General features: G+C 47.9%; 1 long non-coding RNA gene across 1 annotated transcript; it reads right to left on the bottom strand.

Annotated features, from left to right (window-relative positions):
* Positions 1-14,373: 14,373 nt before the first annotated feature.
* Positions 14,374-15,426, bottom strand: LOC123184592 (uncharacterized). The gene is made up of 3 exons (XR_006492996.1): positions 15,280-15,426; positions 15,124-15,163; positions 14,374-14,403 (listed from the first exon to the last, which is right to left on the bottom strand). It is a non-coding gene; the product is annotated as an uncharacterized lncRNA (long non-coding RNA).
* Positions 15,427-18,251: the final 2,825 nt, after the last annotated feature.

Raw genomic sequence — 18,251 nt, forward strand, 5'->3', positions numbered from 1 at the left:
TTTGCCCCCCAAGTGAAATCAGCATCATTCTTTAACCGAAGGATAGGAGTAAATGCATCAACTTTCCCTGATAGATTAGCTATAAACCTTCTCAAATAATTGACCTTGCCAAGGAACTTTTGCATATCTCTCTTTCATGTTGGAGCCTCCACCTTCTGTATAGCCTCTATCTTTTTGGGATCAATCTCTATACCATCTTCATGAATAATGAAACCCAAAAACTTGCCAGCTGACACGCCAAAAGCACACTTCAAAGGATTCATTTTCAGTCCATACTTTTTCATTATTTCAAAAGCTAAACACAAATCGGCCAAGTGAGATTCAAAAGCATCCGATTTGACAACAATATCATCAATATAAACTTCAAGTATGACACCGAGTAAATCATGAAAAATCAAATTCATAGCCCTTTGATACGTGGCGCCAACATTTTTTAATACGAATGTCATCACTGTCCACTCGAATAAACCAAGGAAACCAGGACATCGGAAAGCCGTTTTGTACATGTCCTCTTCGGCCATAAAATTTTGATTGTATCCGGCATTACCATCTAGAAAGCTAATAATCTTATGTCCAAAAGCATCATTAATAAGCATATCGGCTATTGGCATAGGATACTCATCTTTGGGTGTAGCCCTATTCAAATCTCTGAAATCAATGCACACCCTCAACTTGCCAGACCCTTTCTTCTCCACTGGGATAATGTTAGAAATCCACTCGGCATACCTGCAAGGTCGAATGAAATTAGCATCAAGCAGTCGACCGATCTCTTCGTTGATCCGGTCATATGTTTTCGGATTAAATTTTTTGGCCGACTGTTTATAAGGTCTAAAACCGGCCTTTATAGGAAACCGATGTTCCACTAGCTCTCAGCTTAACCCTGGCATCTCATGATATTCCCATGCAAAGCAACAAACATATTCTTTCAATAGCTCGATTAACTTAGCCTTACAATCGGCTTTCAAATTTTTGTTTATAAATGTCGGTCGAGTGACTAAACCATCTCCAATATCTACCTCTTCTAACGGATCGGCTGATGTAAAACCTTGTCCCAGTTTATCCATGTCATCCAACTCCTCTATAGACTCATACATATCGTTCTCATTGGATCGATACTTTACAAGACGTTTTTGTAACCACTCGGAATTAGGATCCATTTAAACATATCATACCTTGGAGCCGATTGCATTCACTCGGCTTTAAAGAGACGGGCACAAAACCATTCTTGGTCGCGCTGAGAAAATCAAATTCTGATAAGTCATGTCCCGTCAAGCAAGTAGCGTTGGGAAGTTGCCAATCCACCGATGCATCGGCCAAAGCAACACAGGCCGAGTTATCCACATGAATAACTTCCACTTCATCATCAACCCACTGAATCAAAAACTGGTGCATAGTGGATGGCACGCACTGGTTTGCATGAACCCAATCGCGGCCTAGTATGACGTTGTAGTTACCTTGCACCTCAGCGACAAAGAATGCAGTAGCCAAAGTTTTGCTTCCGACTGTAAGCTCCACATACATCACACCTTTGGCTTCAGTTTTCTCTTTGCCTTCAAATCCGTTGAGCACCATATTGGTCTTGATCAATTCTTCATCAGGCAAACCCAATTTCTTGAAGACCGAATAGGGCATAAGATTTACCACAGCACCACCATCAACAAGCATCCGAGTGATCGGCGACCCATTGATATGACCTATGAGATATAATGGTTTAAGATGCGTTACTGGTTCTTTTGGCTTCTCGAATATTGCGTTTTTAGGGACAAAATCCAGCTGAGCCACCTCCCCTTCTTCATCCACAGCACAAAACTCAGCAGGTAAGTAATACACCATATTGATATCCATACCTTCATGAACCGGCGTAGACTCATAGTCCAACATATCAGCCTCCTCCTCAAGTGCATCCACCGATTCAGAAATTTGTCCGAGTGAAGAGGAAGCAATAGGTAACGTAGACGATGCAATGATTGCGTCTTCTTCTTTTGGTAGTGTATGTGCTGGTGTGATAGGTGTAGAAGCCACAGCATCTTGTATTTGTTTGGGCCTCCACACTTGTTTTGTAGGTACCATAGGCCGAGTGTCATTGAACAACTTATCCATTTGCTTCTCGGCCTCTTGTTCTGCCATCTCTTGACTCCTTAACCTCTGTAGTTTCCTCTTTTGTGTCTTTGTTAGCCCTGGAGGACACCACTTTGGCTGAGTGTATTTAGGATCTCTCGTTTTTACTCGGCTGGTGCTTGCTTCATGGTCATTAGCCGAGCGCTTTGGCGTGATAGAAAGTATCGGCTCAATCAGATTGCTATGCACAATCGGCTGTTGTATGGCGAATGTTTCGGTGCCCAAGATAAGTGAGTCGGCATCCATTTTCTCCTTGCCTTTTCCCGACTCAACTGCTGCAACACTTGGTGATTTAACACGCCATTCTTTTCGACTTTCTAGATGCATGAAATTTCCACTCGGGCGCACCCTTTTACTCTGATGGAATCCACTCGGATGGATATCACTCGGATGGAATTCAGTCGGATGGAATCTACTCGGCCACATTTTTTCACTCGGATAGCTTCCACCTGGGTGCATTCTTACACTCGGATAATTTCCATCCGGTCGCATGTTTTGACCAGCCGACCGATAGTTACCGATGTTCAGTCGGCCTCTATATGAATAGTCAAGTCGATCCCAAACAGATTCCGTATGCTCTTCTGGAAACGGCACCCTTGGTACACTCGGTTTCATATACTGACTGAACATATCAGCTGATGGTGACCTTGGTCGCTTCAGATGAGTCAGCCGATTAAAGCTAGAACCGGCCGACTGGTTGGTGTACTTGGACAGCAACATATCAAAAGTTGGCTTGATCCGCTTGCGCTGTACTTTAACTTCATTCCTTTTCCACTTGCCAATTTCTGGACTCTTGGGCTTGACAAATCTCACACGAGCATTTTCTTGCACTTGCAGTTGCCCCCGAGTGTAGGATTCTTGATGGTGATTTTCATCACTTCCTTGCCATCGGGTTGCTTACCAAGCACAACCTGTCTCCCCAAGCACCCAATCGTTTAGTATGTTGCTATTGCTTTCTTCATGACTTATACATGTTCCTATGACTATGAGATTATGCAACTTCCGTTTGCCAGAGGAACACTTTGTGTGCTACCAAACGTCACAACGTAACTGGGTGATTACAAAGGAGCTCTACAGGTGTCTCCAAAGGTACATGTTGGGTTGGCGTATTTCGAGATTAGGATTTGTCACTCCGTTTGTCGGAGAGGTATCTCTAGGCCCTCTCGGTAATGCACATCACATTAGCCTTGCAAGCATTGCAACTAATGAGTTAGTTGCGAGATGATGTATTACAAAACGAGTAAAGAGACTTGCCGGTAACGAGATTGAACTAGGTATTGAGATACCGACGATCGAATCTCGGGCAAGTAACATACCGATGACAAAGGGAACAACGTATGTTGTTATGCGGTCTGACCGATAAAGATCTTCGTAGAATATGTGGGAGCCAATATGAGCATCCAGGTTCTGCTATTGGTTATTGACCGGAGACGTGTCTCGGTCATGTCTACATTGTTCTCGAACCCATAGGGTCCGCACGCTTAAGGTTTCGATGACAGATATATTATGAGTTTATGAGTTTTGATGTACCGAAGGAGTTCGGAGTCCCGGATGAGATCGGGGACATGACGAGGAGTCTCGAAATGGTCGAGACGTAAAGATCGACATATTGGACGACTATATTTGGACATCGGAAAGGTTCTGAGTGATTCGGGTATTTTCGGAGGTACCGGGGAGTTACGGGAATACGAGGAAGAAGCAATGGGCCTTAATGGGCCTTAGTGGGAAGGACCAGGAGGTGGCGCGCGCCCCTCCCAAGCCCAGTACGAATTGGACAAGGGGTTTGGGGTGCGGCCCCTCTCTCCCTTCCTTCCCCTCTTCCCCCCTTTCCCCCCTTCTCCTAGTTGGACTAGGAAAGGAGGAAACCTACTCCAACTAGGAGTAGGAATCCTATTCCCTGGCGCGCCCCTCCTAGGGCCGGCCTCCTCCCCTTGCTCCTTTATATACGGGGGCAGGGGGCACCCCTAGACACATAAGTTGATCTTCGTGATCGTTCTCTTAGCCGTGTGCGGTGGCCCCCTCCACCATAATCCTCGATAATATTGTAGCGGTGCTTAGGCAAAGCCCTACGACGGTAGAACATCAAGATCGTCACCACGCCGTCGTGCTGACGGAACTCTTCCCCGACACTTTGCTGGATCGGAGTCCGGGGATCGTCATCGAGCTGAACGTGTGCTAGAACTCGGAGGTGCCGTAGTTTCGGTGCTTGATCGATCGGGCCGTGAAGACGTACGACTACATCAACCGCGTTGTCATAACGCTTCCGCTGTCGGTCTACGAGGGTACGTAGACTACACTCTCCCCCTCGTTGCTATGCATCACCATGATCTTGCATGTGCGTAGGAAATTTTTGAAATTACTACGTTCCCCAACACCACGATCAACTCCGATGACAACCACGTCGCCCACATGACACAAGGTCCATGCCTTTGAAGCTGCAAACGAATCTTATACGTACTTTTAGAGTTGCACTTGCCATTAGGAGCGAGATCCCAACACAAAATATCATTCCTTTCATCCTGGATGATAGGAATGCTAATCATGGCAGAAGCAGTGGGTTTAGAAAAAAAAGTTGGTAGATTAGATCCTAATTCCACTGTTTTTGATTAGGAATCCAAAGATCATTTACCTTTGCTGGATAGATGAAGTTGGCGTCCTACAAGATAAGCTGGGCAGAACACCAGAGTGAGCTCCAGATAAAAATGTTCCCCTAAGTGAGACATGTTGCCCCAATTATTTGCCGAGTTGTTGGTTGCAAATCTTGGCAAAGGACGTCTTTGCCGAGTAGAACCACGGCGGCGGTGGCGGTGGCGGAACCACGCGGGGACGAGCGGGGGCCTGCCCCCGATCGAGAATGCAATGGGAGCTGCCGCTAGGGTTTGGCTGGTTTAAAGACCTCATAGATTGACGTGTATCTTTCGTCCGTGTTAAACGGGAGAGAGAGGATTGGTGGAATATATGTTGTATTGCTTGAGCCTCGTGGGCATATATATAGGAGTACATGATCTACTTGGAGTACAATACAAGCCAGAATACTTTCCTAGTCTATCCTATGTATCCAATACAATCATGTTACTCAACATCCCCCCGCAGTCACAACGGTTGCGACGCAGATGGCGAGACTGGAGAAGAATCCGAAGGCAAGCCGACGGACACCCCCCCCACACACACACACACAGTCGTAATAGTCGATGCATCACGGAAGTCGTGGCTGGAGTGGAAACCCCACGAGGTTGCTCAAGCAAGGAGGTAGCCCTTTGTGCTGTTTGTCGATGTAGCCGAGAGCGTAGGTGGTGTAGTCGTGGTCGAGGTTGCCTTGCGAAGAATGTCGTGGTCGATGTCGAGTCGGGGTAGCCAGGATCGAGGAAGTCGCCGTGGAGCCGCGGGCGCATGGGGGTGCCGATTTAGCATGTGCGCAGTGATGTGGAAGTAGTGGTGCGCCGGGAAAAAGATGGTGTTGACGAGGCATCGCACAGGGTTTGCCAAACCCGGGGAGACGTCATAGATGAAGGCACGCGTCGGTGTTGCCAGCGCCGAGCATGCGTAGACGGACAAAGATGAAGTAGTTGACGAAGCGCCACACCAGGCTTGCCAGGACCGGGGATACGTCATGGATGAAGGCACGCATCGGTGTTGCCAACACTGGGCATGCGTTGATGAGGGACCTGCACAAGTTGTACGCCATGTCGGAGAAGTCGGAGATGCCAACAGAAAAAAGATTCGATGACGGTTGCGGACCAATCGGCACGGGGCCAATGTCGCCCACGGTTGTCAGAGATGAAGCGGTCGGGGTAGATTGTGGCGATGCTGGCGAGGGGCTGGTGCCGGACGAAGACGAAGGGGTTGGACGGGCGGCTGCGGTGGCTACGGGGATAGCGGCGGCGGCGGGCGAAGAAGAGCAGTGGCTAGGTTAGGAGCGCGGCGGCAAAGCTCGAAGTAGGCGAAGAACCCTGACAGCGTGACGAAGACCGACACGGATGGTGGTGTTCCCGCGCCAAGGGAGACGGCGCGGCGCATACCACGGGAAGTCGACGCGCGGGGATGGCGAAGTGGACCGCGGGCCGCGGCGCTAGGGCCTGAAGGGGTGACACAGCGGCGGCAGGCGGGTCGGGGCAACGGCGGGAAAACCTCGGGGCGGCGGCGGGGACCGCGGGCCGCAACGCTGTGGCCCGAAGAGGCGACGCAACGGCGATTCGCGAGTTGGTGCAGCTGCGGGGACGGCGGCGTGGACCGCGTGCCACGCTGGCTAGGCCGGATGGGGCGACACAGCGGCGGCGCGAGGGTCGGTGCAGCCATAGGGCGGCCTAGAGCGGACGGCCTCGGGGCGGCGGGGGACCACGGGCCGTGACACGACGGCCCGAAGGGGCGACGCAGTGGTGACGCAGGTCGATGCAGCTAGGAAAAGAACCACGGGGCAGCGGTGCTGCGGCCCGACGGGGCGACGCAACGGCAGCCCGTTGCTCGATCGGTGGAGGGGCGCGCTAAACTCGGGACGATCTTCACGGGGCCTGCGAAGGCGCGCACAATCAACTGGCCAGGTCGGTCGCACGGTGTAGATGATGCGGTTCGCGGCAGCGGGCGGGTGATCAATCCGATCGCGCGCGAGGTCGGGGACGCCACCCGGTGGCGGCGGAGTCCAAGATGAAGTCGGCGATGATGGCCTGGCATGGGACAACGTCCGGATGAGCGCGTCAGCACCGGCACCCGGGCCACCAAAGCAGCGCCGGCGCCCGGGCAGCGAGGCCCGAGCGACCAACGAAGCAGCGACGCCCGAGCTCGAGGCAGCTGACGGGCCTGACGCAGCCGGCCCAATGCAACAGGGACGAGGCCGACGAGGCAACCCGCAGGGCCGTCGTGCAGACGAGGCGAAGGCGGGTGGCGTGGATCGATTGGCGGGCCGGCGCGCGAGCGGCGGCTATGATTGGCCGCCGCATGGCGCGAGGCCGCCGGGTGGAGGCGATGCAGGTATCCCGGTCGAAGAGGGCGGAGACGGTCGACGTAGATCGACGGGCGGGCCGGCGCGCAGACGACGGCCGTGAGGGGCCGCCTGTCGCGCGAGGCCGCCGGGTCGATGAAGGAGCCGGTCGGGCGCGACGGTGTCATAGTAGAGGCACACGGGGACGCTGGCGACGGGTGGGTGACGCAAACCTGATCACATAAATCGGAAAAGCAAAAAGTAGACGCCGATCAAAGCGACCGGCGAGAGAGAAACCCGAAGCAAGGGCTCGGGGAAAAGACTCTCTAGGGCAGCCCGTCAACACGACCGGCGGATGAACCCTAGGTATGGGCGGCGCGGCCCCCGGCGGCGGTCATGTAGACCGGCCGCCCCGGGGGCGGCCGCGGGTGCGGAAGCATCGGCGGCTAGGGTTTAGGATCGATTAGGCTGATACCATGTTAAACGGGAGAGAGAGGATTGGTGGAATAGATATTATATTACTTGAGCCTCGTGAGTATATATATATAGGAGTACATGATCTACTTAAAATACAAGACAAGCCAGAATACTTTCCTAGCTAGTCTATCCTATATATCCAATACAATCACGTTACTCAATAGTCGAGGCTCTTGGCTAAAGCTGCCCACCGTCACGGGTCCGTCAGCTGCAAACGGCCGTGCGATGTGGCCCCTATTTGCCGGGTGCCTTCTACCGGGCTCTCGGCATATTGTGCATAAGCCGAATTGCTTTATGTTTGCCGAGTATTAAACGGGCAGGGTTCAGCAAAGCTTCCCATGTATCATATCTTATTGTTTGCCGAGAGCCACGCTCGGCTAACCTTCCTTTTGCCGTGATCCCGTGTTCTCGTACTCGGCAAATACAAAAAAACTTGGTAACATCAATTTTTCCAGTAGTGACCAGTGGGATCAACATCATAAGCGCAATCATAAGCTAAAGCATTTGCTAACTTTTCAACTCTCTCTCTACTGATTTGAGTTTCTACAATACAAATAACTTTAGCGGCAAACTTTAACGCGAGTTTGCGTAGCTCTTAAAAAATTGTTTGGGTGTTGCCAATGCCCCAAAAATTCCAGTCTAGAAGACTTGTTGCGCCCGGGGAGACCGCCGATCATACATCATTGTTTTTTGGCATCACGGGCAAGTTCTTCCCTCCTCCTAAAAAGCTCTTCTCACTTGCTTGCACTGTCTTGGGCCTTTTCTTGGGCTCGACCGCGCTCCTGGAAGGAGCCCGCCAAAATATTTTGGATGAAGAAGTGCCGTCCTTTAGAATAGCAGGCGACTTCGGATGGTGATTCTCTCCCACAAATTAAGTTTGCAGGATCATGGTTACCCAGCAGCGCAAAGTAACATCTTGCGGAGGTACCTCGTCCTTGAACAACAAAGAATCTCTGGTCGCTCCTCAAAGACTTCCCAAACAAATTCAGTCTGCACCATGTTACCTTTAGCAGATTCAGCACAAGGAGCAGCGGATCGTTGTGGGAGAGCAGCAGCTGAAGAGTACTTGCCGCCATCTGCATGAGAACCAGTCTTGAATCCACCAGGCAAAAAAGTTTTGGCTCCACATCAGACATATATGCATCATAGCATTGAATACGAGACCCGGCTGTAGCAGCAGCCGCAGCAAACCTATGTTAGCTTTACAATCAGGAGCCTACTCTCTAGCTTGGTCTCATCTCACGCAACCTCTCGATCATGAACATGATCAGACTCCATATCACAATCCTCATCATACGTTTTGATCATCAGTATCGCAAATAATTACTGCAGGAACACTCTGATCACCAGCAGCCGAATTGGAACTTTCAGCCGCCATGAGAGCCCCAGCCCGATGCGAGAGGAGAGATAATCCTAACGTGGGGGACATGCAATTATTCGTTCGCGTTTGTTTCTCCACTCGCCTGACGCCTGGGCCTGGCCTCCGTTCGAACCGCCTCGTGATTTGTTTCGAATTCGGAGTTCAGATCAGATCCGGATCATGTTGGTTTTGATCGTTCGGTTGTTCTCCCTTTCTGAGTTCGGATTCCCGTATGCCCAGCACTGCCGAGACTATATATATGACGACAGGCTCGATCGATCGGCACCGTATCAATTGACATTGTGCAAGAAACGAGGGCCTCAAAGCCAAGTAGCCAATTTTTCCACGATGTCGTTCTTCAACCTGCGTCTCTTTGCTTCCATGGCAATGGCGGACATCCTCCGCTTCCCAGGAGAAGACCTGGACCATCACGCGCCCCGGAGCTGCCCGAAAGAAGCAACGGCGGAACTCCCGCTGCCGGTCGGATCGTCCCGTCAAGAGCCCCTGCGCGTCGTGGATTGCTCGGAGGCCTACTTGACTGTCGCGGAGAGGAGGAGCTCCACCAGCGTTTGTAGTAACTAGATGACCCGGTTGCGCCAATGGTGCAAGAAGCGAATTAGAAGCGATGATGGTAGTGAGTAGTCCTGGCCATGGGCAGCCCGGTATAGATGGCCAAGTATAGTAGTGAGTAAGTAGGAGATGTAGATGGAAGTTAATGGAATGTGGATTGTATTACAAATAGTGTATATTAATTAACGATCATATACGGAGCAATATAAATGGGAATTTCTTATCTATATTGGCCACAAAAGCACAAAGCTTGTCACCCGAACATAAGAAAATATTTGTGTTAAACAACAGGGAGTGAACGCAGTTGGCATAGATATATCACATGGATCTAACATAGCATGGAGTGGAGAACTCAACAGATGGTTTAATTTACCTGTGCCATCACTATAGTAACAAATACATAGATATATAGATGGGTAGTGTATTAGTTCAAAGTTCATCAACGGGACAAGAGAGGCGCATGAATAATTGGCACTTAAATCGTTGCATTTATTGTTGTAGCGGGTAGCATCCGCATTTTTCAAAGATACATAGGCTATGGAAGTACACTCTCTTTAAAACAGATAAAACCCTGTGTTTCAAATCAGCTGCATAGAGTCATCAATTGGTCAAGATGAGCAAGTTTATTCTGCACATCGACAAATTTGTTGTCTTGAAACAAAGCAGCAGTTTTGCCACGGTCATTGTCGTTTGTAGAACTGGTTGAGCATACACCGTCTTTAGCTATGCGATAAATCCCGTCAAAAGTGTTTTTGACTTGATACATATAGTGTGCAAAGCCTTTGCTAAGCTCTCTGATCTTTGAATTATGTTCTTTGATCTCCCTTTCTTTCTCTCTTAACAAACCAATTAGATACGGTCCTCTTTCCTTTGTTTGTTTCGGTTCATTGTAACTATAGTCCTTGAGAACCTTGCCACGCACAGTCTCCATGCATCTGATAACTCGAGCCGCTGCAACATACATGCATCTTCTATGGAAATAGATATATACCAAAAATCCGCGATAGTGCCATTGTTTCGGCATCATGTCACCGATGCCGCATGCTGGTACGGAACTTGATTGTAACTGCAAACCATTGTCCAACTTTGCAGCAGAAAAACTGGTGGTGGGAGCTACAGCTTAATGAACATGAGTATGAACTTGTCTGTAATGTCAACCATCTCCATGACAGGATCTGTGCACACATAAAAACAAAATCAAACCAGATACTGGAACCATTTTATGTGCGAGCAATAATGATCTAAAAGTAGATACTTACATGGCATATTTATACGTAATAAATCATATGTAGTAGATCTAAAGAACATGCAAGTACGTACTCAGATAGTATCTTCATATACAATGGTTTATATTTCTAGTTAATGTTAGGTTCAGTTCATGGCTTCATATGAGATAACCTGGCAACCAAGGCACAAATCGTAGAGAGATAAAGCTGGCAACTAATCTGTATAATCATCTTCAAGGAAAGGCAAGAAAATAGTGTGCAGCAGCAAAGCTTTACTTTTTTTAAGAAAGCAAAGCTTCAGCTATTTCTTCAGCAAGGAACCAAATTCAGAAATCAAAGTCCAAACAGAGAATAAATGTTTCCCTATAGAGCTTATAGGCAAAGAGGTAAAAACAAGCAGATCTAAATACCAAATGCTAATGTAATATTGGTATCCATAAGCAGTAGCTTCAGATCCTAAAATTCATCAGCACTGCAACCACATATTTTTCACTCTTCTGTCTATTTCCCCTTTCATATCATTCAACTCTTTGTTTATTGGATCTTCATAAACACCAAAAATCTCAAGGATTTACATGCACATTAGAAATTAAACTTGCCTTAGCATTCTATTTGTAAACTGCACCAAAAGAGAGAAGCCACAGGCATCTAGGGCGAAGATGAACTCGCACGTATGTACACTGGGAAGCATGCATATGAAAGTTAGAAGCATACGTTTACCTATGGTTGTAATCACTATGAATAGAATTAGCAACTACTATTTATTCGTTACTTGAATGGAATCAACAACGGCTTTCATGCATTGCATATACGACGGCTGGCCCTATATGCCTCCTCTACCTTATCTCGTAACTACTACTAATAATTGTTGACTGGGCTCGGCTGCTGTCTAAACAAAGACAACTGCATTCAAGCACAGGGCAGTACCTCCTAAGACTGAAGCTTTAATTAACAGAAGCAAGCATCTGCCAATTTATTGAAGGAAGAACACCACGCCTGAAACACAGCAGGCCTATCAACTTAATCCAGACATATAAATCTGTGGTCACACCAGCACCATCACACCTAAAAACTTAGGAAAAGTCTGTAGTCCATGTCACAATTATAAATACTATGTTTTCACCTTAAATTATCATAAAAGAGAAATAAAAATACAAGAGTAATATAATGCAGACCAATGCACAACACATCATGTGAAGATTTCCAAAGATAAGCAATCAGATCAGTTCAGTTGCACGCAACATGTTCATACAACTACTTCCACAAACAGTTCAAGTAGGCTTTCATAAACTCACTTGCACCAATCCATCCCTTGCGAGTAAACAGCAACCGCTATCCAATCACTTATCCAGAATGACCCAAAGCACCAAACTGAACATAACTCTATGACGACACTGTTCTGAAATATTTTCCTTCTTCAAGCTAATTAATAAATTAATAAATTCACCCAAACTAAATTATCTTCTTAGCTGCTTTAATGGAGCATAGTAAGCACTTGTCGTTGCTGTCTGGACCCTTTTTTAGGCAGTGATGCATGCGCATTTCACACGATAGCTTGCATAACATGCTCAGCTTGCTTAACCCAGGGATATAATGACCACCATGGTGGGCCCTGAGTAATAGAATAATTGTACGATCCCATGTGTTAGTAACCTGATCTGCAACCCAAACGCACAAATAGACATGCAAGGAGAAGCAGAATGACACCTACCAATAGATACGATGGTGTGTTATAGAATTTAAAGGCAAAAGAACCAAATGGATTCATCTCAAGCAAGGCAGCAGGAATGCAACTAACCCTCGCGTCTTTCTTGCAGCACGAAGAGAACTTTAGAGAAGCAAAGTAAATGCAAAATAGGGACTCGGTGGGCTAAATCTGACAGATGGCATCAACCAAGATATTAAGAGGAGCTAACATGTTATTAGCCTCCTTGCAACTGTTCAGAGATCACCGTCATACTGCACTTGCTTAGCTGAACGATCCTCCCACCTGCCATAAGGGGAGCTTACCAAAGTAAGCTGACTAAAAATTAAGAAACAAGAACAAGCGGAACATCGCAAGGCAAAACACTCAAAGCACCAACCTGCTCATTGTCGCTTGAGCCCCAGTGCACTGTCACAAACATAGGCGGTTCTAGAGAAGAAGAAGAAATAACATTGTAAGAATCGTGAGGGGCCGGCTCGAGGTGTGTGGTGAGGTCGGATCAGGGTACCTGAGGTGTCCTGCACTTGCTTCATCAGACCCTGGGATTCCATGGAACAATCGTATCAAAACAAGTAAACCAGGTCGGCTAAGATTATTAGAAGAGATGCACCACATTAAATATTTATTAGAAGAGATGCCAGGGGTTTACCACCCCCCCCCCCCCCCACACACACACACACACACACCAACACACACACATCATGTTCTTCCCTCTAGTGTACAGCTTCTTATGTGAAGGCTGTACCAAAGTACATGAGATTAGTTATTTTCACAGTAATAATCTTAATTGTGGGACATCACTGTAATATCTCAGAGCTGGTAAAAAAAGACTTGGACATTATTGAGGGTTTTTGATAGGATGGTATGCCATCGACAAGTTAAGGTGATAAAAAAATTGGCTTATTTTCTATTATGGGCAAAGAAGCAAGAGTTTTACTATTATACCCTAGTATACTTCCTAATGACCTGATCAAAATACGCAACGAATCAGTTTCTCTTCTGCGAGTCAAATCACAGAAAACCGCATGATTGATGGTTACTTACTGCCTCCAGGAATGAACCGAGTTTTCCAAGAAGTGACTGGATAGACCCTCCAGGCACAAACTCCAGCAGGATATTCAGTGTGTCTTCCTCATGGACAGTCCCGAGGTACCTCTTCTCAAATCACAGGAAGTAGATCAAACAACTGCAGTCTAGCAGTCAAGTATAGAGTATCTAAAATGTAATCGATCTTTCATCTACTAACCACAATATTGGGGTGCGAAAGGTTCTTGAGGAGCTTCACTTCTTCGTCAAGTTCTCTTATATGTGCCTAATCGTAGAAACAAAAGCCACAAATCACCTCACATGAAGGAAAGCCTCAACAACTAAATTGGTAACCAAATCGGTCGGAGAAGTGCTACTCACTTGGGCCTTACCACGGCTATCACTTGCATTACACTGTTATGCATATACTAATCATTTGAATTTATTCCTAGAAGGTAAATAAAGAACGGAAGCTTAAGCACAACCACTGATTTCTATCAACTTCCCAAAACAAAGCATCTGAAGCTATATTAATATGCAAGCCCAGATTCCCATATACTTTATTATGGAGGGAAACAACCATATCAGAGATAAACATGAATCATCACTTACTTTTGTTGTTGTTGTTGGAAAGAGCATGACTTCCTAATGTGTGCTTCGTTTCGTTCTTCTACAACCGAACTCTGTAATAAAGAACAAACTAATAAGGCACACACTCAATACTGGTAACATCTGGAATCGATGGATGGTAATTATATTTGAACGCCCTTGGAAAGGAAACATAAACCTGGGTTGATCGGCGATGTTCTGAAACAGCTGTATGCAGGCAGTGGAGATAGTTGAGCAGGCTGCCATGCTTGTGACAAAGGGGCTGGTCTGTACATATGTGACAATTAAGAAGGGTTCAAAAGTTAGCGTGACAACGTGTATAATATCAAAACTGAAACATATGTTTACCATCGACATCTTCAGAGGCATCTAACTCTTCTTCCTTGACCGTTACTTCCTGGAAACAAACATCCAAGCTATTAAATTGTTTGATTGCACTGTATTTAATTTGAGAGGATTAACTATAAAGCATCGTTAGATTCCTGAATTTGGTCTGTTTAGAATGAGTACACAGGACAATGTGCAGATGTACCAATCAAGCATCCGTTTATACTATCCAGGAGCTCAGAGTTTAGTAACTCTACTGCATATGAAGCAGGTAATATCTATGGTAGGGCGTATCTTGTACCCACAAGACTAATGTCAATTTGTTTGTAAGACATGCATAATCACTTTTCTTAGCCGACTTGAGGCTATAATGAGAAGTTAAAAAACACTATCTATTATAAAGTCTATTGTATGCGGCATGCAGATATTTAAAACACATATGTTTTCTGACGAAATGAATGGTAATGGCTGATTACTAATTTCCTAAATCGTTTTTTTTTTCTTCGAAACCTAACTCGCGAATAAACAGGCCTAAATGGGAAAACGGAGGGTGGATGTACAATTATGACAGCTAGCTCATACAGAGGTATGAAGAACATCCTCTGTTCGCATGACCAACATCATGTACTGCTCTGTCAGACTACAAGATTAAAACACAACACTTTTGAAACCTTCGTTTACAAATTTAGCGTTTGTCAGTGGGTAATAGAAATACAAAATCATGTCACATGCTCTCTTACACAGAAAATTCAAACATCAAGCGTGACTGTATTTAAGAGAGAGAGTTCACCTTGTTCATCTTTATCAATCTCATTCTCAAAATTCTTCTTCTACTCTCCACAAGTAACCAGAATATGAGAATCAAAATTAGATTATCAGACAACTGGAAAATCAAGGACGCAGATGGGCATCACTGATTGGAGAGGAGGAGGGGCACGGCTGCTACCTGTAGACATGCGTGGCTTCAGAGGGTTGCTCGCCCCCACCCCTTGCTTATGCTGTCGTGGCCCTGTCTAGGTCAATCGGAGAAGCTCAGGTGGTCGCCATCTCCCCAACCGACGAGCGCCCCCAGCTTCTCCCGCCTGCACGCACCTGCCCGACCCTTCTCCTCCATCGCTGTCAGTCCGGTCGACATCCCACAGGCTGAGCCCGAGCAGCCCCATCCCCCTCGACTTGTGGAGGCAGGAGCGGAGGAGGCGGCGGGGATATTCCTCCCCAGACCCCCCACTCTCTCCTCCTCCTCCTCCCCCGTCTCATCCACCCCTCCTCATCCCGGATCCCGCCGAATCCTAGACATGTGGGCGCGAAGGAGAGCTTCTCCGGTGGCGGCGGCGGCAGGAGAGGAGGCGGGGGTCACGGGGGAGACGCGCGGGCTAGGTCACCGGCATCGGCTGCGAGCTTCTCCGACGGCGGCGGCAGGAGAGGAGGCGGGGGTCGCGGGGGAGATGCGCGGGCCGGAGCTGGCCGAAACCGGCCAGCACGATGGGGAGAGAGAGAGGAGGGCGACAAGGAGGGGGAGGCGAGTGGGACGGGAGGCGGCGGCTAGGTCTTCTCCACGGGGGAGGCTGCCTTTTATACGCCTGGATGCGAAATGACGAAAATGCCCCTGGCGGGGCATGAAAATAACAGGCGGTGGCATGAGTTCTGTTCATGGTGAATTAAAGGCGACGTGGCCACCTTCATGTGACTATGAGTTCTTCAGGGTTTATATGTACAATTCATGTGTGATGTGTTGGTGCGTGAGTTTGAGGATTGCTAGTAGTAATTAATATACTTTGACAAGATTGTATGAGTTTTTGTAGTAACAAATATTCAGTAATATGTAGTGCATGTGCATTCTATGAAAGAGTAGCATATATATGAAGAATGCATGGTGATAGTGTGAGAAATCTAACAGTGGAAACATATCACAATATCAACACTCCATGCAAAAATTATAGCATTTTGAATTCATCAAAAAGAAAACTAATTACTTTACTGCATGCGGATAAATTCGAAATTTGTATGTGATGTTATGGGGCTTTGATGACCCAGGAGAATGTCTTTTTTTGACAAAGAATACCACGAGAACTTCTTCTATTATGATGTGTGCCCAGTTTGCTATATACTAGCAAAGAGCTCGTGCATTGTAATGAAAGAAAAAATACGGCATTGCCCCTAACCCAATAATCATGACTCAGGACCCCAATAGTATAGGTGGCCAAACTGGCGAGCACGCCGGCACGGCACGAGCTAAACGGGCCGTGCCCGGCACGCGGCACGCCTCGGGCATGCCTGGGCCTGGAGCCTGGGCACGCGGGCTGGCACATCACGGTCCGTTTTTTTTATATAAAAATTTTAGAATTTTTTTATCTGTGTATACCTAAAATATAGCCCAATAGGCCTAAAAATCAGCCAAACAGGCTAAAAATATACAGCCCAACATGCTAAATGGGCCAACCGGCCGGCCCATTTACTAATTAGGCCATGTCTGGGCCTCGAGGCGCATCACGTGGGCCGACAAGGCATGGACCGTATAATAATCGTGCCCTGGCGGGCCATGCGGGGCTAGGCACGATTACGACAGGTCGGGCCGGGCCATGCCGGGCCAGCCCGTTTGGCTAGGTATGCCCAGGTATGCCCAAAAACGGGAAAAACAATTTGTTTTATGTGTATTAAAGGTGGACTGTGGGTTAATTACTTGAAAATAAAAGGGTTTTCTGCAAAACTCTATGACGAACGGGCAGAAGCACTAATCCCTTTATTAATATAAAAATAGGTATAGAAGAGCATCTCTAGCGCTGACCCTCAAATCAATAGTTTCCGTCCGGACGCAGCTGTCCGAACCGCAAAATCCATACAATACCAACCCCCATCCATCCGCGAAGCAGTCTGAACCATAATTTTCTCACAAACCGGAACCAAACGTGGGAGGGCTTGGCGGAAGTCCGAATATGAGACCTTCGGACTCAGACACCCCTGGCCCACCCAAAAGCAAGACGAAGCCCACGCTTTTGTAGTTGTTTGCACTGTTTCCACAGCAAAAAACCCCAGCTCTCTTCTTCCATCCCGCTGCTTTCCACCCAATTTGCGCCCTTTTCTCCCACTCTATTCTTCCCTCTTGTGCCCACACATGGAATCAGAAGAGAACCTACCGGAGATGGAGGTGCTGGAGGATCCGAGCATCACACTCGCTCGAAAGATAAACTCGGCTACGTGACAAAATTTCTGCATCAAAGCGAAGGCTGCAAAAGAGGAAATGCTTAAGAAGGAGAAGGCCAGTGGAGGGCGTGCTGGTGGCGGACATGGCGGTGGGCGTGCTGGTCGCAGACATGGTGGAGGTCGCGGCCTGGGCCGGGGTGCCCCAATGGTGTCGCCCACCGTACAGACGCTAGCGTGGTAGGAGCATTACAAGGCTCCATACTTCTACGCTACCAAGCAGCTTGATAGGCAGTCCACGGCAATAGCCGTCGGGCAAGTGTCTTACATCATTGATGTAAATGGTATGTCGCTGCTCTTCTCGGAGTGTTCTTTGCCACAGCTTGTCCAGGTGCGGACGGTGGACGGGTAGCAGATGGGTGCCAGGGCACGGTTCACTGCTATGACTAAAGTGGGGGAGCCGGTGTACAACGACGCGGAAAGGGAGATGTTCGACATCATCCATGACGGAGGCAGATTAGGAGGTGGCTATGAGGACGGACAGGTGGAAGACTCGGATCCCACCCAGTCCGGTAATTTCACCCGCACCTAGCAGGGCACGCAACAGGCCTACACCCAGACCAGCACCGGCACACAGCAACGGGATTGGGACGCCGGACAGCAGGAGGAGAAGGAGGAGGAGGATGGCGAGGACGATGATCCGGATGATTTGCCAGCAATCCAAACAAGAGGGGCAGAGGAGAAAGTTTCAACGTGTGGGAGTATGAGCTGTTGTGCGAT

Source organism: Triticum aestivum, chromosome 2A (assembly GCF_018294505.1).
Source record: "Triticum aestivum cultivar Chinese Spring chromosome 2A, IWGSC CS RefSeq v2.1, whole genome shotgun sequence".
Taxonomy (NCBI): domain Eukaryota; kingdom Viridiplantae; phylum Streptophyta; class Magnoliopsida; order Poales; family Poaceae; genus Triticum; species Triticum aestivum.